The sequence below is a fragment of the Trichechus manatus genome, unplaced genomic scaffold (genome assembly GCF_000243295.1).
Source record: "Trichechus manatus latirostris isolate Lorelei unplaced genomic scaffold, TriManLat1.0 scaffold00080, whole genome shotgun sequence".
NCBI classification, from domain to species: Eukaryota; Metazoa; Chordata; class Mammalia; order Sirenia; family Trichechidae; genus Trichechus; species Trichechus manatus.
The window spans coordinates 2,464,283-2,487,767 of record NW_004444016.1 but is presented as its reverse complement, the minus strand read 5'-3'; the positions used below and the strand labels follow the sequence as shown (position 1 = coordinate 2,487,767).

At 54.7% G+C, this 23,485-nt stretch overlaps 1 protein-coding gene across 1 annotated transcript in view; it reads left to right on the top strand.

The window, feature by feature from the left end:
* The first annotated feature begins 3,260 nt into the window (after positions 1-3,260).
* RAI1 (retinoic acid induced 1) overlaps positions 3,261-23,485 on the top strand; it is a 118,472-nt gene continuing 98,247 nt past the window's right edge. The window contains exons 1-3 of the mRNA XM_023735551.1: positions 3,261-3,348; positions 4,188-4,281; positions 4,442-4,617. The gene's annotated coding sequence lies outside the window, so the exon portion shown is untranslated. The remainder of the gene's footprint in view (positions 3,349-4,187; positions 4,282-4,441; positions 4,618-23,485) is intronic.

Here is a 23,485-nt window from a genome sequence, read left to right as displayed (position 1 = left end):
CTCTTTGGCCCTTGGCCCGGCCTCTACCCTGCTTGGGCAAGTGTTATAAAGCTCTTTAGCTCCGCCAGTAAGTGCTGGGGGGCACCCCACTCTGCCAGTAAGCCTCAGCTTGAAGGCCCTCAGCTCTCTCGCTCAGTGGGTCGGCAAGCCTAGCTCTGCCGACAAGTGCCCAGAGGCACAGCACCTCTCCAGCAAGCCTCCTGCCCAAATGCACTCAGCTTTCTTGCTCCGTGGGCCAGGAAGCCCACTGTGCCATCTGCTGCTGGTCTCCTGGTTCTGCTGCTGCCGGTTCTCTGCCACATTTGCCACCAACTTCTCGTCATCTTGCACCATCTCCAGTGTTACAGGTCTCTGTCTCTGTCTCCTGGGTCTAGGAGGTTCTCAGCACAGGGACACCGGGTCCAAAGGACGTGCTCCGCTTCCAGCTCTTCTTTCGTGATGGTAGTGAGCCCCCCACCCCCACCCCATCTGCCTCTGGGTTGGCTCATTTTAAGCCTAGTGGGATGGCAAAACTCACCAATCCCCACATTAGGGTTCCATATACCTTATTTGCATGGTCCCCCCCTCAAGGGTGCCATGCATCTTATTTGCATTAGCAAGCTATCCAGTCCCCTTGGTGGGCCACAAGCACCTCATTTGCGTAGCCCTACGCAGTCATTTGGTAAGAGTTACAAGACCATGTCTAGAAAGGCCATATAAAAGCAATCCATCACCCTGCAGGGGTCCTCCTGCCACATCCAGACTGCAGACCCATTTTGAAGGCCTACCCAGTGTTTGGGGAAAAAAAAAAAATGAAATGGATCACCACTGAGTAATCCTTTAGCAATTTCATCCCCAAATTCAAAATTATAGTGTATCTTGTTATTATAGCTTGCTTCCCACAAGGCCACAGCCTGCCTGGTGGGGTGGTACGAGTCCTCCAACAGCCACAGCCCCCACCCCACCCAGGCCATCCTTCCCAATCATGTCACTCATTGACATGGACACGTCACCCGCTGGCCCAGCAGGCAGTAGGGCCAATGACCCACTCTAGTTCTCAGCAGGGTGGGTTGAGCAGGGTGGGGGTGTGGCATCCAAAGGGGTGGGCTCAAATCCTGGCCTGGTCACGTGATTGCCCAGTAGGCAAGCTGCTTCCCTGCTCTGAGTCCCCGTTTCTTCGTCTGCGAACTAGGGAGGTCATCTTTGTCCAGGCAGGCTGTACGGATAAAGGCCGGATTGAGAGAGAAGAGTTTCCTAAGCTGCACGGGGCTTGAGAGCAAAGACTTTGCCTGGGCAGCTGAGAGACTGAGGGGCTGAGTGTGGTAGGGGATCCTGGCTTGGCAAAGGCATGCACCTACCTCTTCATCCTGCTGGCCTGGTATTGTGTTCAGTTGCATGACTTTGAGGTTATGAGTGCAGCCACAGGAGACAACCTGCCTGGGTTCAAAGCCTCACCTTGGCTTTTACCAGCTATGCGACCACCACAGGGGCCCTGGTGGCACATTGATTAAGCGCTTAGCTGCTAACCGAAAGGTCGGCGGTTTGAACCCACTAGCTTCTCCAAGGGAGAAAGATGTGGCAGTCTGGTCCTGTAAAGATTACAGCCGCCTTGGAAACCCCATAGGGCAGTTCCACTCTGTCCCGTAGGGTCACTGTGAGTCGGAATTGATTCAATGGCAACAAGTTTGATTTTGGGGTTGGTTTGAGATTCTGGCTAAGTCACTTCCCACCTCCCTAGCCTCAGTCTCCTTGTCTGTAAACTGGGAATCACAGTAGTATGTACCTACTAGCTCCTGGGCTGCCAGGGCATTAAGTGAGAGAATTTTGCTAAGCGCTTATAACAGGCTGAAGCATAGGCTGCTACCATTGCTGGTGTTGAATAAATGAGCCACTTTTGGGCTGAGACCGGGCCTCTAGCCCTCTTGCTGTGGGGCCCAGTGTAAGTCACCTGGCACCTGCAGGCCTGTCTCCCCAGCCAGTTCTTTGGGAAAGCAACCCCTGCCCACTCTCCTTCACCTCCAAAGACCTATTCTTGAGACCTGGGCTGGCCCCCCCGTCCTGCCCACCATATTTCCAGGTCCTTGGGGAATCCTTGCTCTCGGATTTGGTCTGGCTCCAGGTACGCGATCTGGCCCCAAGGGGAGGGTCTCCTGTGTCTCCTCAGCCTGGCCAGCCTCTGCTCGTGCTCACCTGCTGACCCCCCTTGGGAGGCGGCTACATCAAAGCGTCCTCTGGTGCTTATACAAATGAACTGCAGGAATACCTAATGGCTGGAGCGTGGCTCTAATTGCACCTGCCCAGAGTCTGGCCGTGTACCCTCTCGGACCGCCCTAATTACCTGGAAGACAGCGCCAGCCGCCAGCCAAAGGCGGCAGCAGGTGGTGCTGTGCCCTCCGAGCCACGGCGCCCAGGCCACAGCCAAGCCCCACACATCCTCAGAGCTCCGCGCGGGGTGGGAAGAGGCTGGCGTGACAGAGTAATTCAATTAATTTATCGCCCGGCATTCAACCGCTAAGCCAGACTGGGACTTGGCCTGCTGCCCCTCCTGCCACTGCCACCGTCCTGCAGCCCCCGCCAAGTGTATGACAGCCGCTGGCTTTCTGGTGCTAAGGTGCCTTTGGCTTGGCATTTAAGGCCCTTTGGGATAGGCCACTGTGGATATAGACCCAGGTCGCTCTGCACACACAGTACTAATGGCAGTCGATGGGGGTTATGGTGCGCTCATGATATGTACCAGGCGCTCTTGAGGAGTTTGTGTGGCCTTGCAGGGGCACCCCCCCCCAATTTTCTGCCTCACCTCCCTTGCCTTTTATGAGCTGTCCCCCTGCCTGGAACAAAGGCCCCTCAGCTCCCCTGCTCAACTTCCTTGAAACCCATCCCTGCCCCTCCAGGAAGGCCCCTCTGGTCTCCTGGGATTGGTCAGGGCCCTCTGTTGAAGGTGGGGCAGCCCAGGGTGTGGGATTTCTGGGTGTGTCCCTTCCCCTGGACTGAGGGTTCCTTGTGGCCAGCCCATCTGACTCTACCAGTCCCTGTATGTCCCTGGAAATGGCACAGGGGTAGAGGAAGTGCTATGCAGGCCCGCACCCAGCCTGGGGGCCCTGGGGGCTGTGGGAGATGATGGGAACCTCAGGGAAGCCTTGATGCCTAATGGTGTTCTTGTGGGACACATGCGCCTCCCCACACCAACCAGGGGAGCCACCAGGAGGCACCGGGCCTAGAGAGGCCTGCACCCCCTTCTCTTTCCCAGGTCCCCACCTCTCTTCTCCCCTACTTCTCTTTCTGCAGATGGGAAGAGGAAAGGGAAGAGGGAGAAGGCATGCTGGTCATGTGATTCTAGAAGGTGGCCCCTTCTCCTCCCCGCTCTGCCTGGTGAGGCCTGCTTGCACCCCAGCCCCTCCTCTCCGCCCCCACCCAGACCTCCCTACCCTCTGGTCTACACTGATGGCATTGTATCCCAGAGTGGGCCCCCTCCTCCTCCCTCTGTGCTGTCTTGGAGACAGAACCCTAAAGCAGAACACAAGTGCCTACACCGAGTCTGCCCTGGCCCTGCCCTGCCTGGTGTTGGGCAGTGCCGAGGGCATCAAGGATATTTGATTGGGGCTCTGCCCTGCTAGGGCTCCAGTCAGAGGAGGCACCCTAGAGAGGAATGCTTGTGCTATAGTGTACAAGGATTGCTTTCAAGGGAGCAGAGAAGGCTCTTTGAGCCCAGACTGGAAAGGAAGGTCGGGACAGGCAGCTAAGCTCAGCCTGGGAGGAAGAATATAAGCACAAGTGAATATAAGCACAAGGGGCATTCCGTGGAGGGAGCCACTTGAGCAAAGGCCTAGGGCGGAACATGCCTGATATGGTGGGGGGAAGGGACAGCCTCAAAATGCTTGAGCTCACTAGAGGGCGATGAGTATGAGCTGGAGAGGTGGGCCGGGGCTTCTCTCCTGCTCGACAACCTTCAGCAGTTCACTACTGCCAGGACTCCTGATGGCAGGCAAGCTTGAACCACCCACCTCATCTCAGGCAGGACTTGCCTCAGCATAGCCCCTTCCCCTACTCGCAGATTTTTGTTGTGGGTCTACTGCGCTCCTGGGGCTAAGAGATGGCTCCATGTGGACTCAGTGGCAGGGGGGCCTACCGGGTGGGCTTCTTCTGGTTTGCTGGGGTCTCAGCATGTCTGGCCTTTAGCCAGTACTTGGCATGCCTCCCCGCCCTCCCAGATGTCCTTGCAGACAAAATGGAGGTGACTGGGCAGGCTGCCAGGACGTCAGGTGGCATCACAGCCGGGCGGACCATTCTCCTCTGACTAATGAGGTGAGGGGAGCCTGGAGGGAGGTCTCCTGGCATGCCGTGGAGTTCTGCCCTCGCCTTGGCCAAGGAGAAGAGTGAGGCCCACCCAGGTCGAACACACCTGTGGGTCAGGCTCGGTGTGCTTGTCACCTCGTGAGGTGGATCCTGTGCTATCCACTTGCAGATGGAGACATGGAGGCTAACGGAGGGAATACAGCATGCTCCAGAGGCACTCAGGCAGGAGGTGGCAGAGCTGGCCTAGAACCTGGTCTGAGGGACTTCGGAGCCTGCGTTGGTAACTGCTGAGCTGTGCAGTGTCCATCGTGCATTGTGTCTGCTGTGTGGTGGGCTTGCAGAGAGGTGAGCCATGCCCTTTTCACTCCATCTCCCTCATGGTGGCTTGTGTGGCACTTTGTGCATAGTAAAACCAAAAAAATCCAAACCTGCTGCCACCAAGTCAATTCTGACTCATAGCGACCCTATAGCACAGAGTAGAGCTGCCCCATAGGGTTTCCAAGGCTGTAAATCTTCATGGAAGCAGACTGCCACATCTTTCTCCCACTGAGCGGCTGTTGGATTTGAACTGCTGACCTTTCAGTTAGCAGCTGAATACTTTAACCACTGTGCCACCAGGGCTCCTTTGTGTGTAGTAGGTACTCAATAAATGCTTGTGGACTGGCTGGCTGGGGGACTGAATGATGTGTGGTGTTCACAGGCGAGAAGGCCCTGTTCCCCTCTGCCCCCCAGGAGCTGGTCAGGGTCATTGTGAGGGACTCGGAGACAAAGGCTTCCAGGGAGAGGGTAGGCTCAGAGGAGGGTGAGGAGGACCCAGTGGCACGTCTCCCTCAGGAGACCAGGCTGATGGGTACAGGGCACCTGGGAGTCTGTGGCATTGCCTGGGCAGGGGATGCAGGGCTGGGCTGCTTTCTGACCATGCTCTGGGCCATGGCACCTTTGGGAGGAGCCAGAGCAAGAGCCTTCACCTGTGACCTTTCAAGGGTGAGGGCCTAGCTCTCACTAAGCAACTATGTTAGATCATGGTCCTGGGGCTCAAGTGGGAGGTGGGGATGTTCATGGGCAAAATGAATACATAAAATAAATGACAGGAACCATCGTAATAGCCACAGCATTTGTTGGGCATCAACTATGTGTCAGGTATGGGGTAGATAATCTGTAATCCTGAACACAACCCCATTTTACAGATGAGAAAACTGAGGCTTGGTGAGATTAAGGTCACAGAGCAGGGCTGGGATCTGACTCCAGGTGAGTCTGTGTTCACGCCCCACTGATAGCCTTCCTTTGTTCCACACTGCTTCTGATGGACCCCCACGTGGCTTCTCTGGTGGCCCCAAGGCCTTGTTTTCAGAAGTCCTGGGTGGAGACTGGCCCCCCTTCATCCCAGCTCCTCAGAGGGTGGTCCAGGTGGTCAGGGCCGGGGACCCTTCCTCAGTGGACACTTATGTCCTTGCCCTGCTGCCTGGGACAGTGGAGTGCTTGTGACCACCCTCGGTTCCTGAGGGGTCCCTTCCCGAAGCTAAGGATGCCCCAGGGCACCCTTGTACTGTTAAGTCAGCTGGGGATACTCATGCAGTAGGGGCAGAGGCTTGCGATCTCATCTTGGCCTTACACAGCTCCACAGTGTGATCTTGGCCGAGTCACCGCTCCCTCTGGGCCTTGGTTTACCCATTGGCAAAATGTGGGTCTGGCCTCGTCACCTCCAAGGGTCCTAACATTTGAGAACCCTTCATCCTAGAAATAGGATGTGGCAGTGCCAGGAGCCCATTTCTAATGGGGGTGGGCAGGTTGACCTTCACACAGCTACTCCCTGTCCACCCAGGGCAGTCGTTGACTACCAGCCAGCTCCGGCAGGGAGTCTGGGCCTGGTGTGGGGTGGAGAAGGGGCTAGAATCACTCAGCTTTGCCACTTACAGGATGTGTGACCTCAGTGAGTCCCTTTACTGTGTGGGCTTCAGTTGTTTTATCTGTAAAATCGGGACAGTCATGGTACTGGCCTCAGAATAGTGACTGCTGTATCTGTCCTTACACCAAAGTCTGGAGCACAGAAATTCCTCAACAATTGACCTTTGCTGTTAGCATTGTTATTTGAGGTGTCAAAGAGCTGTTGGCCAAAATTTCCAGTCCCCCCCACACCAGTGCATGTAGGGTTCCTGAATGTCTACTGGTTGGGTGGGGCCATGTGATCAGTTCTGGCCAATGAGGTGTCAGCAGACGGAGCATTTAATTGCTGGAATGAGATCACCCAGAACCTCCCCCCTCTGTCAGAGAGTAGGAGCTCCCTTTACCCCTTGATGGATATGTAGTGTGAGCAAGAAATAAACTCTTGTTTAAAGCCCTTGAGATTTGGGTTTTTTTTAATAGAAACAGAGCCTATCCTATCTTGATACATCATGATTATCATTATTAATGATTAACATCATCATCATCATCACAACCTAACCCTCCTTAGGGTCAACACAAGAGCAAAGAGAGCGAATTCCTAGAGGCTATAGAGACCTGCCGAAAAATAGAACTTTGTTGCTGATCACTTTCTAGAATTGTCCAACCCATTATCTCACTCATTTATTCACCTTCTCACTGGTTTGCTTCCATCATTCATTCATGCAACAAATGTTCTTGAACACCTATTTCTAAAGCCTCCTGGGTGGTACAAATGGTTAACATGCTGGACCATTAACCGAAAGGTTGGAAGTTTGAGTCTACCCAGAGGCACCTCAGAAGACAAGCCTGGAGATGTATTTCTGAAAAATCAGACATTGAAAACCCTATGGAGCACAGCTCTACTCTGACACATGTGGGTTGCTGTGAGTCAGAGTCGACTCGATGGCAACTTTTTTTTAAGGGAACCCACAGGCCAGCAAGAGTTGTAGGTCACTCTGCAGTGGAGGTACACGGCCCTGAGGATCAGAGACGACCCCTGCTGGAGTCAGGGCAAGCTGTGGGTTGAGGTGGGGCACTGAAGGAGTGGGGTACGCATCAGACGTACAGAGCGGGCCAGAGGGAAGGAGTGGCATTCGGGGTCGTGGGTCTCACTTGAGAAAAAGCCTGGAGGTGGCAAGAGACACTGGGCGATTGAATCTGGCCAGCAGGGATTGGGCCAGGTAACGGTGGCCAGGCTGAAGGGGGCCTTTGGCCTTTGTTCCATGGGTCACAGGGCACCCAGCATTCTGGGCTGAGAGACAAGGACAGTATACCTGGTAGGTCCAGCAATCAGAGGGAGGGAGACCAGGTAGGAGGCCAGGCAAGGATCCTGGTGGCAAGGTCCAAGCAGGGACCGGAGTGGAAATAGCAGGGACAGGCATGCAGGGTGAGTAGCCAGTGGTCACAGGGAGCACCAAATGCCCAGGTGAGCAGCAGGCCAGGTAGGAGTGCCCTGCACAGTGTCAGGGAAGTTTGGGGGATCCGAGCAGAATTGGGGTGCCTGAGGGAGACGTCTGGGACGCGGGCTGAACGTGGAGGGAAAGTGAGGCCCATCCTTGTATCCGTCACTATTGATCCTGGGGGTGGGCTGGAGCCAGAGCAGTGGCTCACATTTCCTCCCTACCCAACCCCAGGAGAAAGAAGAATTGAAACTCCCATGGAGGAAATGGTTTTAAAGACTTCACCATAGTGAAGCTTGTCTGTCTTGTGTAATGGGTGTTTAAAAACTTTGTTCAATCAACACATTATGGAGCACAGACTGTGCTGGTCTAGGTGCTGGGGACACATAGTGAGCAAGACAGACCGAGGTCCTGCCTGGGGGGAGCTTCTATTCCAGGGGGGCCAGGAGTAAACAATGGACATGCTAAGGGAGTAAATTATCAACTATGTTAAAAAGTGATAAATGCAATGAGAACAGAGATAGAGCCGGGAAAAGGGTTCAGGAGCTAGGGGAAGTTTTCAGTTTTAAATTGAGGAGTCAGGAAAGGCCTCACCGAGCAGGGCCATTTGAGCAACAACCTGAGGAAGCTAAGTGTATGCCTTGTGGAAGTCCAGGGGAAGGGCATTCCAGGCAGAAGAAACAGCATGTGCAAGACCCTGAGGCAGAAATGTGCTGTGCTTGTTCATGTTCCAAGAACAGCAAGGAGACCAATGTAGCAGGAATGAAGTGAGTGAGGGAAGAGGTGGAAGCCACTGGAGGCATGAGCAGAGATGTGTCCTAGTAGACTTGGGATCTAACAAGTCAGGGGCAGACAGCCAGGTGCAGACCAGACTGCAGGGGCCAAGACAGAGCTGAGAGCAGGAGGGAACTCCTGGGTCCTTGGGCCCTGCTGCTCAGGCTGCTTCTGAGCAGGCCTGGAGGTGCAGCTGAGTGGGCCATACTGACCTGTATGCTCCAGCCTTTCAGGCCTCCACCCCTGCCATCCTTGTCCCCTCCCCTCCTGCAGCTACTCCCCTGAACCCTCCTCTTCTCCCTCTGTACCCCTGCCTCCCTCTAGTGGCTCCTCAGCCTGTGGGGGTTCTCTGGGGTTCTCTTCCAAGTGTACATTGACTTCAAGGTGGCAGCAGGGGTAGGGGGGCCTTGATGAACTCTGGAGAACTGTTGCTTAGCAAGCCCCTTGTTTTCTTGAGTAGCACAGTGCTCACTGGCCCAGGTGAGATGAGCAAGGAGCTGGCTTCTGCATCCTCATAGGACAAGGCCTAGGGAGCTTAGCATACATGGGCCTGGATTTTGACTTGCTCATTCAGCCCAGTGGCTCCTGGGCGGCTCAGTGGCTGTACTGTTTGAGTCAGGGCTGCTCTGTCCCCATGTGCCAAACCCTCCGTGCAGCCCTCTCTTACACACCCCCCTTCAATACTGTGGGGCCAGGCAGAGTGCCAACCTGTGGGTTGGAGACCAGGATCGTCATCCCAGGCTGGGCACCAGCTAACTGGCAAGAACCCATCCTCTCTCCTCACTCAGATGCTTAAGCCCGTATGGAAACACCCGGAACATTCTAGCTTTATCTCTGCTGAGGCCCCTGCTGCCCCACTCTGGACACAAAAGGGGTGCTTTGTCCCAGAGTTCTCAGGTGCAGGATAAGTCAGGTGACCCCACTTTACAGAAGGGAAGACTGAGACCCAGAGAACGGAATGGACTTGCGTCAAGCCCGCTCAGTGCAGGAGAGGAGCTTACTCTCCTGACTTCCAGCCTGCGTCCACCAGCAGCTTCCAAGGGGTCATCACTGCAGCAAGTGACTGCTCACGGAGGGCCCAGTGTGTGCCTGGTGCCTTGCCGAGGGCTCGGGAGGAGCGTGATAGACTCCCACATACTAGGAGCTGTGCAGCTCAGCCAAGGCCAGGCATCTGGTGAGAGGCAGAGCTGAGGGTGAACGGTGGCTCTGAACCCAACAACAGGCTGTTTGCTGTATGACCTGTGGGTGTGCAGGGCAGGCTTTTCTCAGCCTCTCTCTCTGTCTGGGGCTCTTTTCTTTGTATCCCTCTCACACTCAGAAATGTCCCTTCTCTATCCCCAGGCACCTGGTGTCCCAACTTCCTTCTCATCACCCTTCTTTCCAAAGGCCCCTGCCCACCTCCTGGCTACCCCCTCAGCCTCCCTCCTGGCCTTCCCTGCCTCCCTCCTGGCCTTCCCTGTCCCCCACCCCTGCCGCCTCTTTCCCTGCTCTGGTTACCACTGTTGTGGCACGCCTGTAAGCTGACCCTCTCTGGGCCTGCCCCAACATGCCACTCACAGTGGGTGTTTTCAGTTCCAGCCTGGAGCAGCCCCAGGTCTCCTCCTTGCACAGTCTGTGTCTGCCCCCCATGCCTTCCTAGGCCCTTGGCCCCACTCTGGCCCTGACCCGCTTCCCAGGACGGGGGCTGATCTGCACCTGGCCCTGGTATTCAGGCCTGAACCCCGACTGTTCGGCCTGGAGGAAGGGGCCCCTTGCCAGATCCATGAACCCAGTACCAGCTCCAAAGTGATGTGTGTCAGGGCATCTGTCTGGGAGGAGGGCTGAGGCTTGCTCTGAATCCCCAAGGCACCCACAGATAAGAGCCTCATGCCAGGGATGTGCATGTGTGTGTGCGTGTGCACGCATGTGTGTGCGCGCGCATGCATGAGTGCGTGTGCACACGTGCACGTACCCATGGGTACAGCTAAAGGAGGTGTTTTTCATGGAGCCAGAGAGAGCCCAGGAGAGGGCAGTCCCAAGACTTGGTGTTTCAGGAGGAAATCCTGCCTACCACATGCACACACATGCACACTCACACACATGTATGCACACACGCACACACTTGGACACACTCTCCTAGGTGCTAGCTCAGACACATGCACATGGACCTGCTCACCCCAAAGGTCCTCGCCTACAGGATGCACAGACTTCTGAGGGGCTCTCTCTGTCCCAGATGAGGCAGGACGTGGGGCAGGGCGTTCCCTGGGTATCCTGAACTCCCTTGCCTCAGCTTCCCGACCTCTGAAATAGAAGAGGGCAGGTCCTCAGTAGGCACAGGATACCCAGAGAGGGCAAGGTTACACAGCAAGCCCATGGCACAAGCTGACCAGCCTCTCACTCCAGAGCCCCCCGGAAAGCCTGTGTGTGCATGGGGGATGTTGAGGGGGGCAGGCAGGAGGGAGGAGGCAAGGCTGGCTTTGCTTCTGCACCTCCTTCCTCCCGTCCCCTGCTCCTTCTCTCCCTCACAAGGGTTTGTTTGGAGAATGACTCACAAGAGTGCAGTAAAATCCTGATGGATGGGAAGGCAGGGCCGCAGTGCAGGCAAACCTCTCCAGGGTAGGGGGCAGAGCTGAGCTTCGAGGCCAGAGAGGCTGTGATGGGGAGCCCCTCTTGGGTGTAGGTAGGGAGACTAAGGCTCAAAGAGGGACTCCAGACCCAGCCTGGCTGGGGACCCCTCTTTTTTCAGCGTAACCACACACATGCACATGTGCATATGTATACACACATTCACACCTGCACTCATGCACTCACACATGCAAACTTGCACACACACGCATGATCACCTGCCCCTGAGCTGCAGCAGCATGTCTGTGTCCAGCAGTCCTAGTGCAGGGCTTTCCTAGGGTGCTCCATCTTTGTGCCCTGCTGAGCCTGTATACAATAGGTGATTAACAAATGCCGAGTGTGCCCCAAGCCCTACCAGAAGGCAGAGGCAGCCCTGGGAGTCAGCATTTAGTGGGGACTTTCCCAGTGTGTGCTTGTCCCTTTGCCCCTCAGGAGCGGGCTTTCCTCATTCAGCCCTTCAGCAGGGTTTCCTGAGGGCCTGCTGCATGCCAGGCCCAGCCAGGTACGTGGGAGAAGAGGCACTGTCCCTCTCCCACTTGGAGCTGATGGTCAGATGGGGAGATACCCACAGGGCATGAAACAGCTGTGGTGAGGCTCAGCTGGGCCCTGGGGGCGCGGCAAGATGCCGCCTCCGAGAACACGGGGATGGAGGTGCAAGCAGCAGAGGGGAAGCAGGTGTGGAGGCTGAAGGAGTAAGCCCAGGGAAGGTACGGATAGCTGAATACGGCTGGAGCTTAAGGGGGAGCTGAGAGCGGGGTCACGCAACAGGTATTGGGGAGCAGTAGTCCTCAGCCAGTGCCCTCTCCACTTCAAATGCTGGCCCCGGAGCTTGTGACCACCCCTCAGAGGACATGGGGTGAGGAAGGAGGCAGAGGGCTTCATCTTGCCTGCATCCTGGGCATGTCTGAGGAGGGACATCCCCAGGGCCCTCCCAGCCAGGCCTGCGACTGCCCGCCAGACCCCAGGGCCAGGACCCACGGCCATCCCTGCAGACAACTGCCATCTCGGGTTTGGGGGGACTTTGGTGCCCCCAGACCTGGCCTCTCAGAACCTGCTGATGGTTATCATGCTGGTGTGTGGCCCCAGATAGCCAGATCTGTGTGCTTAAGGGAAGCCAGAATCTGGATTTTTCTGTGAACTCTCTTTTGTTTTAAATATTTTATTGTACTTCAGGTGAAGGCTTACAGAACAAATAGTTTCTCATGAAACAGTAGTACACATGTTGTTTTATGACATTGGTTAACAACCCCACAACATATTAACCCTCTAAATTCTCAATCTTTTTTTTTTTTTTTTGGTGAAAATACACATAGCCAAAGATACACCAGTTCAAAAATTTCTACATACACAGTTCAGTGACATTGACTACGCTCTTCCAGTTGTGCTGTTATTCTCACTTAAGATGAAGGCTTACAGAATAAAATAGTTTCTCATTTAACGGTTACTACAAATATTGCCCTATGACAACGGTTAACAATCTCACAACACATCAACAATATCCTTACTCAATCTTGTGTTCCCTATCACCAGCTTCCTTGTCCCCTTCTGCCTTCTGGCCCTTGTCACTGGACTCCTGTACCTCGTTAGTCTCATTTGGTTTTACAGGGCTGTCCACTCCCAGGCTGAATAGTGAATCTCAGAGGTAACTTCACCACTGAGCTAAAAGGGTGTCTGGAGGCCATACTCTCGAGGTTTCTCCAGTCTCCTTTAGGCCAGTAAATCTGGTCTTATTTTTTGTGAGTTAGAATTATGCTCTACATTCTTCTCCAACTCTGTCCAGAACCCTCTGTTGTGATCCTGGTCAGAGCAGTCAGTGGTGGTAGCCAGGCACCGTCTAGCTGTACTGGACTCAGTCCGGTGGAGGCCTTGGTAGCTGTGGACAATTAGTCCTTTGGACTAATCTTTTTTCCTTGTATCCTGTTCTCTTCATTCTCCCTTGCTCCCAAAGGGGTGAGACCAGTGGAGTATCTTAGATGGCCGCTTCTGTGAACTCTCTTGATTTGAAAGTGCCGGCTCAGTGAATGAAAGGCACAGTGTGGCCTAAACTGCACATGTCCACAGTCTGAGAATTGCCCATTTGTAACATCTGCTCGGTGGGATGCTGGGCTTTCTGGGCCCAAGTGGAGGACTTTACATCCACCCCTATATCATTGTTTATTTTATTGGAAACAGCCCAGATATTTACCAAGCTGTACCTCTGTGCTAGGCACCGGGGATCCGTCAGTAAACAAGACAGCATGCTGGGGAGCAGCCCTTCTGTTGAGGGAGGGAGCAGCCAATAGACAGACAGACAGCTATATCAGGGATAGGTGTTACGAAGGACAAGGAAGCAGGACCAGAGGGACAGAGAGCAGTAGGGAGGCTGGCACATCCAGAAGAAGCATGCTCTAGGCAGAAAGCCCTGAGGTGGGGCCATGCTTGGTAGGTGTGAGGAACATGAGGAGGCCAGTGTGGCTGGTGTGGAGGCAGTGAAGGGGAGGGTAGGCAGAGATGAAGTGAAAAGGTAGGGGAGGCCAGGTTGCAGGGCCTTGTGGGCTGAGAGCTAAGTTTGGTTTTGACTTTGAGTCAGGTGAGAATGATGCAGGGTTCTGAGGGAGGAGGGATATGATCTGACTTAAGTTTTCATGGGCTCCTTCTGGTTGCCGTAAGGGTTAAGGGGGCAAGATGGGCGCAGGGAGGCCAGGAGGAGCAGCTGCCTTGGTCTGGGAAGGTTGAGTAAACCTGGGTAAAACCATGCCATGGTATGCAAACATTAAAATGATACTGATTGTAAGCACTTTGTAGTAACATGGAGATGGTGACTGTAGATGATGCTATGTGAAAACAGGATTTGAAAGTTGTACATTAAACACATACCAGTACCAGATACAAAAGGCCACACATTGTATGATTCCATTTACATGAAAATGTTCAGAGTTGGCAAATCCATGAAGACAGAAATCAGGTTAGTGGTTGCCAGGGGTAGTGATTGCTAATGGGTTCTAGGATTTTTTGGGGTGGTGATAAAAATATTCTAGAACTAGATAGCAGAGGGTCGCACAATTCTGAATATATTAAAACCACTGAATTATACACTTTAATAAAGGGTGAGTTTCTCAATAAAAACAGACAGGCACACACCAGCCTTTCTAACCAAAGTTGATGCACAGAATAAAGCTTGGGAGGAAATAACAGCAGTAGACGTCATAGGGTGAGGGAGTCTCTGGATTTTTTTTCTATTTCTACTTTTGCGTACTTTCCAAGTCTTTTGTGACCTAGAAGGGACAGGGAGTTAATTTTGAGGGGCTCAGCCCCTCACTCAATCCTTCGAGATCTGTCTGGCTCCTTGGCTTGAACATGGGAGGCTGGAGCAGAAAAGCCATTTGTTCTCTGCCCCAAGCTCTAACCTTCTGGAATTCAATTACTGGTCACGTGGCCTTGGCCAAGTCCTAGGGAGAGAGGTGCCAGCAGGTCCCTTAGAGGTCACCCGGCCCTCCCCATCTAGTGCCTGAGTCGCCTTCCAGACACCCTGGAGTTTCTGCTTGCAGCCTTCTTTACCACCTCCTGAGGCAGCTCGCTCCTTCCATTTCTGGGAGCACTGCCTGTTTGCAAACTCTTCCTTATATGGAGATGGAATCTGTCTTCCTGTTGCTTCTACCCTTCCTTAGCTCCCTCTCTGAACCTCAGTTTCTGGGTCTGAGCATGGGGCTCTGCAGCCCCTCCCGGCCTCTCTCCCTCACCTATTGGGAGGTCGTGAAAGAGACCAGGAGAGAGCGCAGAGCAAGAGTCAATGGTTGTTCGGTACGTGGGACAAAGCAGCACAACCAAGTAGGATCTCCAAATTAAATTTTTGGACCATCTGTGTGAAATTGGAATTTTATACTTATCCCAGTGGTTGAAAACTCAAATCTCCTCGCAGACCAGGGAGGAGTAATAATCAGAAGCATCATTTGCCGGGGGCTTATGATGTAGCAAACATGACAGTGACTTCTGTGTACTCATTTCTGTGAATCCTCCATACAACCCTTGCAGGAGGTCCTGTTATCCTCCCCATTTTAAATGAGAAAACACTGAGCCCAGAGACTGAATGTGAAGCAGCTGGGATGAGTCTCTGGGCACACATTTTGGGCGTGGTGTGGACAATAAAAGAACGCTGACAAATAACCAAGCTTCTCCACCACAAAAATGTATAGGGAAAAGACTAGAAGGAAATAGGGATATAGTTGGTTGGGCTGGGCCCTGTCAGTGTGTGGTGAGGGATCCTGGCATCTGCTCTGTGTCTGCTCATGGCTGCCTCAGGAGCGGTTCTCCTTGTCTTTCTATGCTCAGTTTAGGGAGAGAGATGATAATGCCTCTCATATTGTTGTTAGTTTTTATGGAGTCATTTCAACTCATAGCAACCTGGTGTGACTGAGTAGAACTGCCCCATAGGGTTTTTTAGGCTGTAATCTTTACAGGAGCAGATCGCCAGGCTTTTCTCCCGCATGGAGCCGCTGGGTGGGTTCCAACCTCCAACCTTTTGGTTAGCAGCTGAGCCCTTAACCATTGCACCACCATGGGGCTCCTTAATGCCGCTCATGGAAGGCTGCTTTTCCACCCCACACACATCACACCCGGCAGGTGAGCAGGAGCAGAGAACCTAGGGCCCAGAGATGGTGCCTGGGTGACTCAGAGACACAGCCAGGACACTGTGGGCCATGCCCAGTGCAAGAATGGAGAATGGAGGCCTTTACTCTATTATGAAGTAGCTCTCCTGGAGAGCCCAGGCAGGCATCTGGAGCCAGGAGTTCCAGTCCCTGCGGTAACTGCCCTTCCCTGAGCCTCTGTGGGTGCCCACACGTGGGGGCCTGGGAGGACCTGTGAGAGGCCACTTGTGGAGGCACTTTGTACACCCCAAGGTGCTATGTGACCTTGGGAGAGTCCTTTGCCTTCTTAGGACTCAGTCTTCCTGCCTGTGCAATGGGACAACAGACTGGATGGTCCTGAAGATACCTTTCAACTTAGCCTCCAACTTTGTGGTCCTCAGTCTGGGGACCCCACCTTTGGATGAATTTGAACCAAAGACCTCTCCTTGGGGCGGGACTCTGGGGTCCCAGGTACCTGGAGCATAATCTAGAAGGGGTAATGAGGGCTCAGGTGGGCCTGTCCCCTTGGACCTGGACTCTTCACCCTGCCGGGAGAGGCAAAGCCAGAGGGCTCTTGCGGAAGGGAACCCATTGTTCAGGCCCACTCTTTGCCCCATGCAGTGCTGGTTGGACTGTTCTGGGCTGGGCCCTGGGCGTAACCGGTGAATGAGGACAGCTCCATGAGATACTTACGCGATGGGTGGTGACTCAGGCTCAACCTGGCAACCCCCAGACCTGGGCTTGGATCCTGACTCCCACACGTGTGGCCCGAGAAACCTTGTGCCTCTTTCTTCTGCTCTCTGAGCCTCGGTTTCCACATCTCTAAAATGGGCTAGGGCAACTACATCACAGGATTGCTGAGAGAATTCCCTACAGGATACTTGGCGGAGTCAGCACCTCTGCACACCGCACCCTCCCCCAGGCACACCTGGGTTCCACAGTGGGTGAGGGAGGAAGCCACACTTGGAGGAAAAGCATGGAGCCAGCATGCTGGTCCTCCTCCTTCTCTTTTCCTCTTCCTCCTTCTCCTTTTCTTCCTCTTCTTCTTTCATAATACATTCACATAGTAGAAAATTTGAGAACTACAACAGTGAGCATCTCTCCCACTGACCCTCCAAGGGTCGATTTTGGTCAGCGGGTTCTTCTTGACCTTTCCGTGGTGACCCCTGTGGACTCAGGCACCTCTGAAAAGGGGTTACATCCACCCTTTGAGCCGCCCACTCACAGGCCCCTATAGAAGCCGAGCCCTGCTGGTGTGGGAAAGAAGCTTCATGGCCTCCAAGCCACTGGGCGCCAGGCCCCAAGCCGTGCGTTCATGATGCTCTCTGGCTGGTCCCACTGGACTCTGCTTTGGGTCCTCCTTGGTCACCACTGTGGCCCCAGCCTGGGGCATGTGGGGGTTCCAGCTTTCTGACCACAGCAGAGGCTTGGCTCTGAGCTGGGTCCCTTCCCTCCCACATGGCCCTAGGTAGCCCTGGGAAATGTATTCATGGAATCATCACCCTTGTGGGTCTCAATCAGCATCAGGGTTCAGGCTCAGACTATGGCTGGGGTCAGAGGTCAGTCCGTGGCAGGGGCCAGATGGCAGTCTGTGGCTAGAGGCTGTAGCTGGGGTCAGAAGTCCATTTATGGCAGAGGATCGGGTCCATCTGTGACTGGGGTTGGGAGGGTCGGTCTGTGGCTGGGGTCAGAATCTGCATGCACAGAGGATGGTTAGGCCTTGATCACTGCAGTGTGCTGATGCTCCACCAGCTGCCCAGCCCTGGGTGACTGCCTGGCCAAACGGGCAAGAGAACCCTGGGCTGTGGCTGCTGGAGAGGCGGCCAGCGGGTGGGGGGCGCCCCATGGAGGCAGTGGTGGGCGCTGTGGCCCTGCTGGGCACCACATGGGCACAGTGCAGGGTTGTTCCTCAAGGCTACCAGCAGGGATCCCAGCTAGGCCCGAGTGTTGGGGATGGGTGGCCTTGGTCACAGCCTGGGACCCTGCCCCAAGAGGCAAGAAGGTGCCTGAGGTCCAGAATAGGGGCAGCTTCTACAGTACCAGGTGGGAGGAGACCCCTGCCCGGCCCTCTGGCTCACTCCTCAGGAGTTTCACACCTGCTGGTCTCCCACTGTCTCTCCCTTACCCCAGACTCTCTCATCCTTTTTCCCCACTCCTCTCTCTCTCCAGCCTCCTCTCTCCTATATCTCTCTCCTCCTCCCTCCTTCCTTCCCACTTCCTGGCTGTTTTCTTTCCCAGCTTCTTCTTTTCCCCATTCACTCCCCAGCCTCTCTCCCTGACTTGAGCCCTGCCTGCAGCCACTGTCCCCCAGTCCCAGGGCCTGGCCTCTTCCAAGCTCAGCCTTTTCTAGATCACCCAGGCGCTAGTGGTGAGAGAGACTGGGGAATGCCACTGGGGTGGGGGGTACGTGCTGCACTGTCCCGAGCCGCCCCAAGACACATGGGTTAGAGACAGGCCACGGCCCTCCTCCTGGAGCCCACTGTCTACAGGTGGGATGAATGGAGTGGGGAGGGGGTAGATAGACTCAGACTCAGCCCTGAGTCTGAGGCTGTGTTGATCTCATCTGGTGGCTTCCCATAGTCTAGTAATGAACAATGGACAGACAGATAGATGGCAGAGAAAGCCACAAAACAGAAGATATCAAAGGTCATTCAGATTAAAGGCATTGGTGGGCCGACTCCAGCCCGCAGCCATGGCAGAGATTGAGGTGGGCCTCTCCCCAGGCAGCCCCTCCCCTGCCAGAACCTCAACAGGAGCCCTGATCTTCCTCCGTCTTGATTGCCAGCGGCCAGGGTTAAGGATGGGGAGAATGGGGGAAATAAGCTACTTGACAATGTTCTGGAAACTTCAGGGGACTTGGGTATTTATATCCTAATGGCTACCACCACTAGCTAAAACATCAAGGTCTTTGCTTTCAAAGGAACGCAGTTTTTCAAGCTTTCTGCTTTCAGCTGCACAAGGCATTACACCAGCCTGCTGGTAAAATGTGGGGACAGGTATGTAGATTTCAGTGATCACCCAGATCGACGAGGGCAAGGCTTTTGTCTGTGGCATGCAGTGGGTGCCTGTAAATGCCTGGCAAATGAAGAGGTGCTGAATAAACTAGCTCCATTGGTCCAGAAGACAAAAACAGGAGCTGTGGGAGAAGGAAAATAAGCGGGGCCTGGGTGGGTGGCGCAAACAGTTTTTGCTTGGCTGCTAACGAAAATGTTGGCGGTTCAAATCCATCCAGCAATGCCAGGGAAGAAAGACTTGGTGATCTGCTTCTGAAAGATGACAGCCATTAAAAACCCTATGGAATGCAGGTCTACTCTGACACACATGGGATCGCCATCAGTTAGAGTGGACTCCGTGGCAATGGTTTTGGATTTTGGGGATTTTAGGGGTAGGAGGACCGATGTCTGTTGACCTGGACTGACATCCTGTAATGCGGACATTGAGGCCCAGGGTGGGCAAGGGACTTGGACAGGCCCCCCAGTGCTGACCCAGGCAGGAACATAGCTCCCAGCACATTCACTAAAATGGTGTCTCCTCAGCCGTTTCCTGAGGTGATAGGCTGCATGGCGGTCATTAAAGGCAGCATGGAGGCGGAGGGGTATCTTGCCCCTCCTGCCCAGACTCACTCACCCTGGCCTGAGTGGCAGATCTGGCAGTTCCCTTCTTCCTGTTGCTCAGCCCCAAACATGGGGAGTTGACTTTGACCCTTTCTCACTCCCACCCACAGCCAGTTCATCAGTAATCTGGGTAGCCTGCTCAGCTTCTCCACAGCCCTGCCCTGTTCAGACTCTTGCCATTACCCACCTGAGCTATTGCCTCAGTTGACCTGCTTCTGTCCAGGCCAAGGCATTGCTGGGAAAACCTAAGGGGGCACATCCCTGTTTTCTCGAAACTACAAAGAGGCCTCATCTAACTCTGTAAAAGCTCACATCTTTACACTGGTAACAAGGCCCTTGGGGTGTGTGGCCCCATGTTCCCTCTCTTCACTCTAGCCACACCAGCCATTCTTCGCACTTTCAAAAATGTGTGCCTCAGGGCCTTTGCACATCTGTCCTCCCTGCTTGGATAGCCCCCCCACCCCCGCCATATAGCTGCATGCCTCATTACCTTGGTCTTTTGAGTCTTTTCTCAAATGTTGCCTTCTCAAGTATGACTTACCTGACCCCCCAATTTAAAATTTAAAACCCATTGCCAGATACTCCCAGCGCCTTTATCTGTTTGGTCACAGCACACTTCCACATTGAACATGCTGCATACTTTCATTCATTCAATTGCTTGTCTGTCTCCCCAACTAGAACGTAAGCTCCATTTCATTCCCTGCTCTGAATCCCCAACACATAGAGCAGTGTCTGGTGAAAGTAGGTGCTCCATAATTATTTGCCCAGTGGATAGGAGGATGCTTCTGCCACACTCAAGTTATGGGACCTTGGGCAAGGCGATTCTCTGGACCTCAGAGACCCTGTCTCTGAAATGGGGAGAGCGACCAACCTGGGGGAGAGACTGAGATTTGAGATGTCTGCCCCACTACTTAATAAACATGTATTAAAACCTAGCCTGCTTATGTCCCCAAGCCTGTACTCTGTCCCCTCCATGGAGAAGCATGGCACCCCAGCCCAGGAGGGCCTGGGAGTTACCCCAGGGGCTGGCCTTGACTGTGACTTCTGGGGATCAGTGGCACCTGCCGTGCCTGGTGGATGGGGCCCATGCCCCCTCTTCACTGCCCCTGGCTAAGTCTTGTTCCTGGCACCCAGTCAGTGGGCCTTGTCCTCTACTACCCCAGCACCTGCCTGTGATCCCCAGCCTTCCACCCACCCTTCCTCCTCAGCCTCCCTCCCCATCTCATGTTTAGTTATTTAACCCTAAAATGGCATTTGGACACATATTTTGCATGAAAGTGGCTATTCAGAGGGTGCTAGGCACACGAGGGCCGACTTGTTCAGGCCCAGGCTCTGTTGAGTACAGCTGCATCTCACCAGGGAGCCCCATGCCCCACCTCACAGAGCTCTCCTGCCAGCCAAGCAGGGGGTACTTTCTCCCTGGCTGAGCCTGGGGCAGGACTCACTTGGTGGCAGAATCCAGCCAGCTCCAACATTTATGGAGCACCTACTATGTGCTAGGCACTGCTGCCGTGACCCCCCCACAGACTCCTGTTGGTAGGATCTGGCAGAACAAGCATGGGTTTGTAGGCCATGCAGACTCAGTTGGGAATCTGCCACTCCATTCATTTATTTGATAAATACATATTTATCAGCACCTATTGTGTGCCAGGCACTATGCTTGGCAGAGGTGAGCAAGACCTCTCTTGAAACTTACCGTCAGGTGGGGGTCAGCTGGTCTTGCTGTGTGTGTTGTCTGAGGAACAACAGAGGTCCCTGGAACAGGTGAAAGACTGCTCTCCTTTTGACCAGCTGCCCACAGTAGACCCCCAGGACATGTCCCTGTAATTCATGAACAGCTCTCCCTGAGTGACCTTCACCGGGTTTTGTGACCTATCCAAGACAGGGATGTTGTCTATCCTGTCCGTTGTTTCCTAAGGGGCTGCTGGTTCAGAGGAGATAGCTCTGGGCTGGGCCAGACTCACAGGAGGAGGACTTGGATCAGCCTCATTCATTTATTCATTCATGAACTCAGCAAATACTTACTGAACGTCTACTCTGTGTCAGGCACCGTTCCAGGCACTAAGGATATACCAGTGAGCAAACAGTCAAAAATATATAACTACCTAGATTATATATTAGAATGTAGGGAAGAGCATTCCAGGCAGAGGGACCAGTAAGTACAAAGGCTCTAGGGTAGGAATGTGTCTGGTGAATTCAAGGAACAGTGCGGTGCAGTGTGGCTGGCTGGAATGTGGTGAGTGATGGGGGAGGGTGGGATGTGAGTTGGGGGGTGCTGACTGAGTAGGGTCTGCAACCTTACGGTATTGTGAAGACTTGTTTTTCTTCTGATCATTCAGAAACTGAGGGAGCCTGTCCCTACCCTCCAGGGGAATGGGCACACACTGCCATCTTCATGCTCACACCAGTGTTGGGCCTTGTGGGCAGCTGCATGGAGGAGGAGTCAGGATGTAACAGGGACAGTCTGAGGCTTAGAGTAGGGGTCAACAGTCACTGTGATGAGGGCTAAGAGGTTGATTGTGACTGGGTTGGTGGCCCCCAGCAGGGATTCCAGCCTTAATGACCTCACAGCCTTCTTCCCCTGGCCCACCCAATAGATCCTGGACTGAGTGACTCTGGTTCCCAGGCCAGATATTGATTGATGGTAGAGACTAAGGAGCCCCCGCATTTTAAAGGCAGGGAGATCTGAGCCCACAGAGGACCCGGGGCTGCCCAGGGGCCTGCTGGCTGGGAGGGGGGCCCAGTAGTCTGCCTCTGTGTTTCTGCTGCATCCTTACCAGGTAAGCCAGGGGTCAACCAGATGCTTTCTTTCTAGTGGTGAGGCCTGCTGTCCTGGGCCTGTGGAAGCTGTGGGAAATGCCAGGCCTTGGGCAGCAGCCCTAAGTAGTCTGGGTAGTTGTAAGACGGTCCAGGCCAGTAGTTCCCAAGCCTGGCTGTCAAAACGTCCATTCCCAGGCAGAAGGAATAGGACTGCAAAGGCCCTGGGCATTTGGATTGATTCAATGTGGGCTAGAGCCCAGGAGTCTGTATTTTTTTGAAGTTTTCCTATTGACACTGCCCCAGTGGTAGGTTTAGTAGTGACTTCAGGCCATTGGTGGCACAGTAGTTAAGTGTTTGGCTGCTAACCAAAAGGTCAGCAGCTGGAATCCACCAGCTGCTTTTTGGAAACGAGAATTGATTCGACGGCAATGGGTTTGGTTTTGGTTCAGGCCATTGGGGTACCGGGAGGTCCGCTCCCCTCCCCCAGCTAGAGGGGGCCGGGCTGAAGGGGCACTTAGCAGAGGACTGGAAGTATGCTGTCAGCCGCCCGCGCCCTCCAAGGAGCCCCCCTCCCCCGCCTCACGCAGGGCCAGGCAAACAAGGGCAGAGGGCGCCCCCACACCCACCCTTGCTCATGCCTGCATGTCTGGCGCGTAATTAGGGGCAGGGTTGGGGTGTACGGAGACTTTAGTAGGGGCAGGGTGGGAGGAGGATGGGGAGATAGGGTCGGGCGATCACCGAGCAGCAAAACCCGAGTGTGAGAGAGGTGAGGAAGGTGCGCTGCTCCCCTCCTGCCAGAACAGATGCGGGAGGCCTAGGAGGAAATGGAGGTGGGGTCCAAGAAGAGGCAGACAAACAGAAGGGAGAGCCAGGTCTGACACATCTGTGCGATCCCCACGCTCAGCGCACCTTCTGGCGTGGATAGTCGGGTGGATTGAAGGACAGACTATGGATGGATAAAGAGACGGATGCATGAATGAATGAATGGCTGCGTGGGCGGTGAGGCAGCCAGGCAACGTGCCGGCCAGCGGAGAGCTCTATCACAGCCCTCGAGACCCGCGCCCTCGAACTGCCCGCAGACCCCTTCCGCCGCAGCCCTGCCCGGGGCGCTCAATTCCGTGCCCGCCGGGGCTCTGGAGCATCTCCTGGAAATGGGGCGAGAAGGGGCTGCACCGACGCCGCCGGGCTCAATGCTCCGGCCGTAGTGTCCTGGCAGGGCCGCCTCTCGGCCGCGGAGAGGACCTGGAGGTACGGTCGGGTCGCATGGCGCCCGGTCCCGCTTCTCTTTGTCTCGGTCAGGTCCTCCGCTGTCTCCTGGCCGCGACCGGCCTCTCCAGGTAGCCTTCGGTGCACGCGTCTCGGTTGCTCTCCAACCACCAAGTCTCGGTCCCCGCTGCCCCGAGCTCATAGGCTCCTTTCCTAGTCGGGCGGGGTCCTCAAACCCAGCGCCTCTAGGACCACGGGGCCAGCAAGTGCCAGGATCTCTGGGCTGCCTCTCCCGTGCGGCGGCGAGGTGGGAAGTGGGGGTGGGGGT